Below are 10,550 nucleotides of genomic sequence, written 5' to 3' on the forward strand. Positions count from 1 at the left end.
GGGAACTAAGTAAACCCCGAGCAGGAAAAATACAAAGAAAACCACACCTAGAAACATCACTGTGTGACTGTGACATGGGTAATCAAAGTCTTAAAAGCAGCAAAAGAAAAAGACATATGACATACAGGAAAACAATGAGAAGAATTAGAAACTGGTTTTTCAGCAGAAGCAAGGAAAGCCAGAAGACAAGAGAATTACATCTTTAAAGTGCTGGAAGAAAATCCTTTGATGACTTCTCCTTTTCTATAGAATAAACTCTAAGGTTCTTGACTTGCAACCTGGCTATTCCTTACTTTCTAGCTGTCTTCTGCTCCAGCAATATTTTATTATTGTTTAATGCCTTTTTATTATGTAGGCCCTTCTATGTGGAAAGGCCTTCTCTTCTGTGCCTAATTCCTTCTCTATCCCAACCATACAACTCTCCTCTCCTGTGGCTTTATATTTCCCATTTACATATCTCTTTTTATATTATATATATATTTGAGACAGTCTTACTGTGTCACCCTTGGTAGAGTGCTGTGGTGTCACTGGCTCACAGCAACTTCAAACTCTTGGACTTAAGCAATTCTCTTGCCTCAGTCTCCCAAGTAGCTGGGACTACAGGTGCCTGCCACAACACCTGGCTATTTTTTGTTGTTGTTGTAGTTGTCATTATTGCTTGGCAGGCCCAGACCAGGTTCGCACACACCAGCCTCAGTGTATGTGGCCAGCATCCTAACCCCTGAGCTATGGGTGCTGAGCCATTTATATACTCTATTAATAAGAAGCAGCTGCTTAACTCTTTTTCTCTGACACTAGACTGAGCTCCTTTGAGGTAAGGACTGATTTTTATATTTCCAGTACCTTTTGTAGTCCTTACCAGAGTGGACTCTGATTTCTATACTTCACAGGTAAGCCTATCATTAGGTACTTCTTGTTGATTGGTACATAGACCTTTTTTTTCCCCTAAACACTCTGGCCCGATAGTGATGCTAAATGACATCATTTTCTCTAACCATTTCTAACTATGAGCTATCAATAGGTTTCTGGGAAAAGCCTTGAGATAGAGAGGGTCATTTTTCCCTTTGTCTTCCTAAATCCTTTCCTTTGAGATTAATGTGGTGAGTCCACTTCATGTTTTTTATCCTAGACAGTTTACCTGCCCATATCCAAAGACCCACCTCTAGTCATAAGTATTTTTTTTTAATTTTATTTTTCCTTTTTTTTAGAGAATGGGTCTCACTTTGTTGCCCAGGCTGTAGTCCGGTGGTGCTTTCACAGCTCACTGCAACCTCAAACTCCTATACTCAAATAATCCTTCTGCCTTAGATTAGCCTCATGAATAGCTGACGAGGCTGAATAGGCGAGCACCACGTGTGACCAATTTTAAAAATCTTTTGTAGAGACAGGTCTATGTTGCCTAGGTTAGTCTTGAAGTACTAGCATCAAGCCATCCTCCTACTGGTACTTTGGCATCCCAAAGTGCTTGTATTACAGATGTGAGCCACCAAACCTAGCCTGTAGGTCATAAAATTTTTTTTTTTTTTTTTTTAACTTCCCAAGTCTAGCAAGAAGGTCAAGTTTTGACCTACATTTTGTCATCTGATTCTGTTTAATTCCTAGTTTACTCTGTACTTATTAGCAAGGATGATTCCTGTTTTTTGAGTTCCCCCTGACAGAGAGGAAGCCACATGCCTGCTTATATTTAGAAGCTGGGGAGACAGTGTGTGAAAGGAAGTTTCTGGGACAGCTCCCACCCTGGAAGAACATGTACTCCACTCCTGATGCAATTTCATATGTGACTTTCTGCCTACCCACCCTTCTACTCTTTCCTTTTAAATATTTCTTCTTTGATTCTTTCTCTTTTTCATGTATTTTTGGAGGATTTTCTTGTAAAGTATTCCTGGTAAGAATGGGTGATGAGGAAGCTTGAAGAAGGAAAATTAAGATAAATTAAAAATAAATCATGCTTACAGGACGCTAAAATCCTTTTATGAAAAAATAGACTTAAGCCCTCTCCCTTACTTACAGCTTCCTCTTTTATTTCTTAAATAGTTGATGTACAGTAGTCATGAGACCTGGATCAAAATCTTCTGAATGTCTACTCAGATCACTGGCTTATTCAAAATACAGATTCCCCTACAAATAAAGTCTAAACTTATTATTTAAGCATATCTTTGCTGGGTTAATTTTCCCCATTTAAGGTAGTAGTATTTGCCATGTGAAGGCAAGGACTGTATCTTATCTATTGTATATATATTCATACCTTCTGCCCCCTTCGCATGTTAAATATATACCTGGAATTGAAATTGAGCAATGTTCTGCTGACAGTGTGCTGTGTGATTCTGGAGAAATAGTTTTAACTCCTAGGCAATGGTTTCTTCAATAATATAACATCTCAATCCAAACACTTTATATAATGTATCAACAAATAAGAAAACCATTGTATTAGCTTGGGTTGCCGTAACAAAATACCTCCCAGATTATTATTTCGCTTAAATAAGAGAAAATCACTTAAACATAGTTTTGGAGGCTAGGAAACCCAAGATAAGGTGCCAGCATGGTCAGTTTTGGGTAATGGATCTCTTTCTAGTTTGCAGATGGGTGTCTCGCTGTGTCCTCACACACTGGAGAGAGGAAGCCCTCTGGTGCCTTTTAAAATACAGATATGACTTCTATTTGATTAGGACCCCACTCTTATGACTTCATTTAACCTTAATTACCTCCCTAATTGGCCTATCTCCAAATACATATTGTCCCCAATTTGAGATATTTTAACTTTATGATGGTGTGAAAGTCAAACACATTCAGTAGAAACTACACTTTGAATGCTGATATAACCATTGTTTTTCTCTTTCAGTATTCAATAAACTACATGAGATATTCAACACTTTATTACAAATAGGCTTTAGGTTAGATAGTTTTGTCCAAATATAGGCTAATGCAAGTGTTCTGAGCAAGTTTTAGGTTACGTTAGACTAGGTTCTGTTGCTTAGTAGGTTGTGTAATTGAACACATTTCTGACTTAGCAATCCTTTTCAACTTAAAGATGGGTTTACTGGGACATACCATTGTAAGCTGAGGAGCATCTGTACTCCATCTGTTATGGATTCAACATAAGAATTTGGGGGTGGGTGGGACACAACCATCCATAACCATGATAAAATATGATAAGCTATTTAAACCTGTAGAATAAATTCAAAATTCACTTGCATTCTTCACTTTGAATGCTAATAATGGAATGTGGATAGAGTAGGTGTTGCCCAGTTTTATAGTGTACATGTCCCTGCCAACTTGAGGCTAAAAAGGGCACAGATAGGTAATCTGTGTTTGACCTTGTGGTCCTACATATGGCAGACCAGCCACATACATCCATTAGCACTCAGTGTTTAATTTTGAACTTAAATGCAGAAAACCGTTAAACTTTGAGACTCATAGTCAGGTCTAAGATGAAAAAAGGGAAAAGCAGATGTATTAATCACTTAAACAATATTTATGGACAATCTATCATATGTGTTAGGCACTGGGGGAAAACTGAACACTGACGTGGTTCTGGATTTAATGAAGTTCACAAAGCAGGTAGGGATACAGACAAACCATTTCAATACCTCAGATGGAGAAAATACCTGTGCTCCTAACCCAGCAGGCTTCCCTGAAAAGTGACACCTAAGCTGGGCCACAAAGATGGTTAGGAAGGAACAAAGCAAGTTGTTGGGGGCACCGGCATCGAGGAGAATCAACTTGCTGATGCCCCAGGAGATGGAGGGAGCTGAGCCCCTAAGAATGGGTAGACCCAACTCCGAAGGCTGTCGTCACACCACCATCGCAGGCGGAGCCTGGAAGCTGGCCACACACCAGGGTACTCAGAAGACCTCAGACTTTGTGCCTCAAATTAAGCACAGGCCTTACATTTTTCCTCCAAGGTCTCCACTTCAAGTCTTTTTGTTTTTCTTTGTCGCCTCCGGTCCCCGAGAGCCTTCGGCTGGGAAGACTCCTCAGGTGCAGAAAGCAGGAGACTCCCAAAGCCGCTGGTGCTGAGTTTGGGACGCAGTAATTTTGCGGCTCAGTCTCTCCTACCGTACCGAGGAGGAAAGCTCAGAGTAACCAGCTAGAAAACCTGAAGAGGCAAAACGAAGCCACCCACGAGCAGGCCCAGAGCCTATCACTCTCTTGCTGTCTTTCCGCCGCGCAGCCTCAGCAAACTTCACACGCAGCACAGCTCTTGATTGACATGTATTCCCGTCCAATCCCGGCGCGGCGCAGACGGCTGGCACTTCAGGGACCAAGAAGGGGAGCGGCTGAGCCTATCAGATTGGGCCGAGAGCGGGTTTCCTGCCCACGCGGATCCGCCCAGCGCGCGCGCCCCGCCCCTCCCGAGAGCTACGCGGCGGCTGAGCGCAGGCCTCGTGCCGTAACAGCCATCGGTGCTGCCGAGCCGGCGTCCCGGTGCCCTCCTCAGGTGAGCTGGAGCCGCCGGGCTTGGCAGAGGGAAGGTGAGACGGCCTTCCCGGCAGGCAGACACACAGACAGCGCTTCCGTCCCCCGGCCGTGCACATAGCTTGTTATTCTACGCGTCGCTTCCTCTTCCCTGGCGAAGTTAGGACCGGGGCTCAGTCTGCCGGCTCCGAGCTGAGCCGGAGTGGGCGCGGAGTCTGCTCGACTGGGCCTGGGCGTCTACACCGCGGCTCCGCGCGACCTTCGGGCCGCTGCTCAGAGGAGCGCGACTCCGCGGCCTTCCTCTCCGCGCTGCCCGGGAGCGCCGCGTCGCGGGGAGAGCCCCGGCAGCCGCCCCTGGGAGGCTGGGAGGTCGAGTGTGGCGCGCGCGCTTCCCTGGCTGTCTTTCTCCCGAGAAAGTCTCGTTGCCAGTTGTGTTGTAATCCGAGGCCGGGAAGGTAGGGACCGGCCAGAGAAAGAAGGGCGCTCTCCCCTCGTGCTGGAGAAGAGGTGAGGGCGCCGTGTTCTGTGCTGCGGATGGACATCTTCGGGACGCGCCCTCTGCCCCTCCCCCCACCCCGCCCCCAGCGTTTTCCTTGTTGTGGGCTGTTACTTTTCATTTCAACCTGCTTTAGGTTCGCACGCGGGGCGATTGGGCTTTGAGTTTTTGGCTTGAATTGTAATATATCCAGTTTTTAAAAAAATCATCTCGTTAAGTTGGTTAAAATCGCCGTTAGAAGCTCGGAAAGCTGAGAACCGTTAACACAGGCTCTCAGTGTCGTCCTGATTAACTGAAGTCACCTGAAAATAATTCTACCCGTTAGATTAGGTAGAAAGCATTAGGAGTGAAGAAAGAATTAGGCTAAGGAGAATATTCTGACCCCATCTTGGGTGGGGAGCAAAGAAGCTTAGTGTTCGGCCCAAACCGGTAAGTGTTAGAAGGATTCATTTTTAAAATCTTACTTTGGTAGGTGTATGACAGACTTGGCAATCACTGCCTCAAGTCTCAACCTTCAGTGAAACACAAAGTAAATAGAGATAACCCGAAAAGAAAGTTTTGTTTGGTAATTGTCGATGATGTTATGTTCGTAAATAGGCACCCCATTCTCAACTTTATAGTAACTGAAGAAACATGCATGGTTGATTAATGGTACTTTCTTTTACTTTTGACTTAGATATTAAATTTCAGAATGTTTGCCCTGTTTTTCTAGGCATTATCTATTTTGTTCATATTTTCCCCTTGCTTTCAGGTTCATCTTTATAGGAGCTGTCCACTCTAACCTAACCAATCTTTCTCATTTACACTTTGTATTTTTCTACCTTCTTGCTTCTGTTGAGACTTTGCATACCTATGTATCGACTGTTTATTTTTTTTTTAAATTCCCCCTCCCCCTAAATTACATAAGTAGAGAATGAAGTAAACTTTTAAGTTTCATCTTTGGTCCTTCAGTACAGTCATCCAGATTTTGCAGTTGCTTGTGTTGTTGCTCTCCTTTGAACTTATATCCCTTCTTTGCCATTCCCTTGGTTTTAATCTTATGTAGACTCATGTTAAAGTATCATAGAACATTATTGTGGGAATGTTGGAATCCAACCTTCTGTTTTATAGATTGGGAAAGTAAAATACATACACAATAACTATGGTAAATTTCACACACCTAGTGATGGAGGCAGAGCTGGAGACCCAACCCTTGATCTCCTAACTCACGTTTTGCATATTCTCTATGAAACCATACTACTTTTCACTTCTTGGGTCATTTTGTATTATTTGCTTCACATTATTTTTCATTTTTTGTGTTTATTCTTATATAGATTGGAAATTTCTTGAGGGCAGGAGTATCTTGGTGACTTGTATTATAAATTATTTAATCAATGATTGAAAGTGTGTATGGATCGTGCCTGTAATCCTACCTAGCACTTTGGGAGAGGGATGTGGGTAGATTGCTTGAGCTCATGAATTCCAGATCAGGTTGAGCAAGAGTGAGACCCCGTCTCTACTAAAAATAGAAAAACTAGCTGGTGTCCAGGCGGGCGCCTGTATTACCAACTATTCAGGAAGCTGAGGCAAGAGTATTTCTCTCTTGAGCCCAAGAGACTGAGGTTGCTGTGAGCTATGATGATGCCATAGCACTGTACTCAGGATGACAGAGTGAGACTGTCTCTCCCATCAAAAAAATGGAGTCTTTCTGTGCTCATTAGATGTATTAACAGCATTAACAAAAGTATCTCTGCAGTTCAGTCCTATGGCCCACTAAAAAGTGAACTGAATTTCTTATAGGTTTTACTGCTGGAATTTAGTTTGGTTTTTTTGAATCTCTTATAGAGAGAATGGATCTTTGGGGAACATAGAGGAGAAACAATATAGTGATTTGTAAGAAACCGGCAGGACTTACCACAGTAACTAAATGTAAATGATCTAGCAAAATGTTCTTTTTCACCTTTTGAGTGTTATAAAAATAACATTTCACATTTTGCTACTTTTTGTTATCTTATTCTTGTGTCAAGAAGCAGCAGTACATCTGCCTGTTGAGCAAAATATTTGAAAAATCATTTGTTTTTGGTGAGTTAGCTTTAATATATTCTTCATGTTTTCTTTTTTCTTAATTCTGAGGTTTCTGTTAATAGAAGCAGCATAGGGTTGCCTGGCTAATTTTCTTACGTATTTGTAACAGTAGTTTAATATTGTTAGCATAGAGAACTATCAGGTGAAATCTCTGGAAAGAATGAATGCTTACTCTTTTGGTTTGTTTTTCATGTGTTTTTTGGTTGCTGATTTTTATTTGTTTAAACTATCAGCTATAGTTTTGAAAGACTGATTCTCTGGTTCCTTTTTCCTGCAGTTGTACTTAAGGTTTGCTGAATTGAAAATGTATATATGAATGATTTGTTTGTTTGTTTAGGTGATCAACTGAATGATCCAAGCCATGAGAATATGTGGAAGCTTTGTAGGGAATGGGCGCTTCACAGAAGGGTTTTTTTTTCTTTTAAGAATAAGTCTTCTAAAATTTTCAGTACATATTTCAAATCATGTGGCTATGTAGGTCAGCTCAAATAACGGATGTAATAAAGAATTTAATATGCCATGTATTATTTTAAGTATTCCAGCTGTGTTGCAGAAACATTTTATTAAATGATTTTATAAGACATTGGAAAATTTTCCTTGGGGATGCTTAATCACTTCTAGGTGCTAGATATTCTTGAATAATATCTTTTATTTTTAGAAACATTTAGCATATTTAGAGTGTAACCCCTTTCCATCTCAGTAATTCTGCTGCCCTAGGAAATCCAGTTACTTTTATTTTTGTTTCTTTTCATTTCCTATAAGGCCTTTCATGATTTGGCTTTTTGCCTCTTCTGCCATTATCCTTTTCATCTTTGGACCTTGAATAGCCAACCTGTAAACATGCTCTTCCCTTCTCTTCTGTAGGTTAATACTAAGTGGTTACTAGCAATAGACAGCAAGTAACAATTTCTCTCTCTCACACCAGAGAATCCAGGGATGGCATGACATTTATTAAATTTATTTCCAGGTGTGTATGTATGCGTGTAATGTGTTTTTGCTATTATAAATCTGAAATAAAGATCTTTGTGTATAAAGCTTTAAAAATTTTCCTTTTTGATTAAATCCTCTTGTGAGCTCTAATTGGAGATCTCATTTCTTTTAAAAAAACTTTAGAGAAATCTTTAAATTCTTTTTATTGCAAAGCACAAATTTAAATGTGTAGCCCAATGAATTTTTATAATTATAGACATCCATGTGATCAGTATACTAGAAGTCTCTTGTGTCCCCTCTCAATCAGTATTCCCTATCCTCCAAAAAGTAATCAGTATTGTTACTTTTGTTCTAGACTTCATATAAATGGAACCAGACTGTATAAACTCTCTTGTGGATGGCTACTTTTTCTTTCTTTCTTTTTTTTTTTTTTTTAACAGAGCCTCAAACTGTCGCCCTGGGTAGAGGGCTGTGGCATCATAGCTTGCAGCAACCTCCAACTCCTGGGCTCTAGTGATTCTCTTACCTCAGCCTCCCGAGTAGCTGGGACTACAGGCGCTGAGCCAATGGCTGCTTTTTCTTAATATGGTGAAATTTCATCATGATGTTGGGCACAGCAACATCATGGTAGTATTCGAATTAAAAAAATTTTACCATAGATGAAAAGTTTTACATTTGGTTTCTTTACAGTTTTTAGGTATTGTGGATAAAGCTACTGTGAACATTCATTTGCAGATCTTTGAGTGAACATACTTATTTCTTTTAGTAGTAGAATTGTGTTGTCCTTAGTAATTTTTGAAGCTCCTTGAGCCAGCCCTATATGGTTGGTACATAGTTTTATGGGATTTTCCCTTTACCATAAAACTAGAGACTGCCTCTTTCTTTTGTGTTAAATTTTTTAATCTCTGTGAAAATCATACAGGTTTTTTGGTTGGTTTGTTTAACCTCTCCATTCAATGGAGTATATCACCCAGTAGACCATGTCTTTTTTTTTTTTTTTTTTTTTTGTCTCATACTTGATTTGGTTGGGTAAGAATTCCAGGTTGAAAATAGCCTTAAGAGTTCAAATAATTTGCTCCATTGTTTCTAGTTTGTCATCCCTTTGAGAAGTTTGAAGACATTCTGATTCTTGATGGTGAAAGTGTTTTTGCCTTTGATGAATTTTGTGGTTCCTATATTCTCAAATTTCTTGAGGATTTGACATTTATTTTTAATTATTTTCCTGAATATTCGTTTTCCTGAATATTCATTGTACCTTCTAAATCTGCATATTATGTTCTGGGAAATTTTCTTGATTTATTTCATTGATGTTTTGTATTAGTCTGCTAGTACTGTCGTAAGATACCACATACCATGTTTTTTAAACAGAAATCTTTTCTTATAGTTCTGGAGCCTGGAGTTCAAGAATAAGGTGCCAGTATGGTTAGTTTCTGATGAGTCTTCCCTTCTGGCTTGTTGACAACTAATTATCATCTTGCTTGTGTCTTCATGTGGGTTTTCCATGGAGAGAGATTTGTCCTCTTCTTGGATTGGGGCCCCTATTTTTATGACCTCACTTAATATTAATTACATTCTTACAGCCTTATTTGCAAATGTAATCATATTGGGGGGTTGAGGCTTCAACAAAAGAATTTTGGGGGGCTAATTCATTTCATAACAGTGGTTTTCTTTCTTTCCTTTTCGTTTATTTTTTCTTAAACTTCTTTAATTGTTTGGGTTTCTTAGTTTTCTAATTTTCTTTTTTTCTCCATTGTTCCTTTCCTGATATGTTTACTCTATTTTATTTAGGATATTTATTTCCTAAGCCTTTCATTTAGTTTTTAATTTTTGCTGTCAAGATTTTGATTTCCCACATGCTCTTTTTTGTTTTGTTAAAAATTTCTTTTGGCTGGACACTGAGACCTTTAATCCTAGTACTTTGGAAGGCCATGGTGGGAGGATTGCTTGAGGCCTAGGAGTTCAAGACCAGTTCAAGTTGCTGAGCAACACAACAAGACCTTGTTTCTAAAAAAACTAGAAAAATTAGCTAGGCTTGGCAGCATGCACCTATAGTCTCAGCTATTCGGGCATCTGGGGCAGGAGAATCAGTTGAGCTTAGGAGTTGACTGTTGCAGTGAGCTAGCCTGGGCAACAGAACAAGACCCTGTTTCATAAAAAAAAAAAAATGTATTTGTATAGCATCCTGTGCTTTTGCATGTGTGCACCATCTTCTTTAATTTTTGAGGCTCATAAAGGGCTTTAAAAAATGTTTCACATTTCAGACTGTTTCTTTGAAAGTGGCTTTTCTCCATTTATTTTGGTCTCTAACTTTGTTGTTAGAAGCTTATTTTGGGTGTTGAAATCCTTGGGTGCTTGACAGCTAAATTGATTGGGATTTAGACTTTGAATGTTGTTGTATGGTAGTCCAAGTGAATCCTTTTTGAGAAAACCCTGATGTCTAGGTGTTTCCTCTTGGGTCAGATTCATGAGGGAAAATTCAGTTTGCCTAAGGGCTGAAGGGTGCCACTAGTTGTTTTTTGTTTGTTTTGGTAGAAGGGAGTGGACTGCTCATTTCCCCACTTTATGGTAGTGTTCACAGATACTGAATTACATCTGGTTGAACCTCTAGTTCAGGGACTCTTTAAAATAACTGTGGGGATGGGAA

This window comes from Otolemur garnettii, unplaced genomic scaffold (genome assembly GCF_000181295.1).
Source record: "Otolemur garnettii isolate 467f Iridium unplaced genomic scaffold, OtoGar3 scaffold00032, whole genome shotgun sequence".
NCBI classification, from domain to species: Eukaryota; Metazoa; Chordata; class Mammalia; order Primates; family Galagidae; genus Otolemur; species Otolemur garnettii.